The sequence below is a fragment of the Lynx rufus genome, unplaced genomic scaffold, assembly GCF_022079265.1.
Source record: "Lynx rufus isolate CCGP_SWC_20201006 ecotype Redwood Valley unplaced genomic scaffold, mLynRuf1.p SCAF_17, whole genome shotgun sequence".
NCBI lineage: Eukaryota > Metazoa > Chordata > Mammalia > Carnivora > Felidae > Lynx > Lynx rufus.
Genome location: NW_025814831.1, coordinates 8,543,872 through 8,545,666, shown reverse-complemented (window position 1 = coordinate 8,545,666; position 1,795 = coordinate 8,543,872). Strand labels below are relative to the sequence as shown.

Below are 1,795 nucleotides of genomic sequence, written 5' to 3'. Positions count from 1 at the left end.
CGTGCCCCAAGACCCATTGGTTTTAAATGACACATTAGACCAGAAGGACTTAGCAGGTATATAGAGAACTTTCCATCTGAAAGCAACAGAATGCACATTATTCTCAAGCACACATGGAACATTCTCCAGAATAGTTCACATGTTGGGCCACAAAACAAGTCTTAACATATTTAAGAAGACTGAAATCAGATCAGGCATCTTTTTTTGACAACATTGGTATGAAACCATAAATCAGTTACAAGAAGAAAAGTGGAAAATTCACAAATATGTGGATACTAAACAACATGCTACTGAACAATCAGTGGGTCAATGATAAAATCAAAGGTAAAATAAAAAAATACCTTGAGACCAATGAAAATGGAAATATAACACATCAAAGCTTATGGGACAAAGCAAAAGCAATTCTAAGAGGGAAATTTATAGCAACACAGTTGTACTTCAGGTAACAAGAACAATCTCAAATAAACAACGTAACTATACACTTCGAGGAACTAGGCAAAGAACAAACAAAGCACAAATCCCGTAAAGGAAAGGAAATAACAAAGGTCAGAGCAGAAATAAATGAAATAGAGGCTAAACAGACAATAGAAAAGATCAATGATAGCAAGAGCTGATTCCTTGAAAAGATAAACAAAATTGACAAATCTTTAGCCAGACTCACCAAGAAAAAAAAAAAAGAAAGAAATATGATTGGACTGAAATAAATGAAACTAGGAATGAAAGGGGAGACATTACGACAGAAATACAAAGGCTCGTAAGAGACTACCAGAAACCTACAACCCGCCAAGACTAAATCATGAAGAAATAGAAAAATATGAATTGACTGTTCACTAATAAGGAGATTAAATCAAGAATCTAAAACCTCCCAACAAACCAACATCCAGGACCAGGTGGCTTCACTGGTGAGTTCTACAACACATTCCAAGAATTTATACCAAATCTTTCTCAACTTCCTCCAAAAAACTGAAGAGGGTGAAACTTCCAAACTCATTTTATGAGGCCAGCATTATTACCCTGATACCAAAACCAGACAAGGATACCACATGAAAAGAAAACTACGGACCAGTGTCCCCGATAAACATAGATGCAAAAACCTTCCACAAAATATTCACAAACTGAATTTAACAACACACTAAAAGGCTCCTACGCCACCATCAAGTGGGACCATCTGCGAAGATGGTCCAATATTTGCGAAAAGTTTTCAATTAGCAATAATCGCGCCTCGGATAAACCTCATTGGCTACGATACTGCCACTGCGCAAAGCTAATATTTGCACACCAATCAACGTGATACCCACATTAACAAAATGAAGGATAAAAGGTATACGATCATCTCAATAGATGCAGAAAAAGCATTTGACCAAAATTCAACATTCATTTACGATAAAAATCTCAACAAGTTGGCTATAGAGGCGGTGTACCTCAACATAGTGAAGGCTATATCGTGACAGTCCCACAGCTAACATTATACTCGACCGTGGAAGCTGAAAGCTTTTCCCTTAAAATCAGGATCAAGGCAAGGATGTGCCTATTCTCGCCACCTTTATTCAACGTAGTGTAGGAAGCCCCAGCTGGAAACGAGGGAAGATGAAAGGGCATCCAAATCGGAAGGAAGAGGTGAGAATGTCACTATTCAGAGCTGTATCTGTATCTTCATGTGTGTCTACATTTACCTGTGTCTATATCTAAAATCCCAAAGAATCCACCAAAGAATTCTTAGAACTAATAAATGAATGCGGTAAAGTTGCAGGACGCAAAACCAATAGACAGACGTCTGTTGCATTTCTGTACACTA

General features: G+C 37.5%; 1 pseudogene; it reads right to left on the bottom strand.

Moving 5' to 3' along the window:
* Positions 1-1,138: 1,138 nt before the first annotated feature.
* On the bottom strand, positions 1,139-1,266 carry LOC124512721 (uncharacterized; annotated as a pseudogene).
* Between the last annotated feature and the right edge of the window lie 529 nt (positions 1,267-1,795).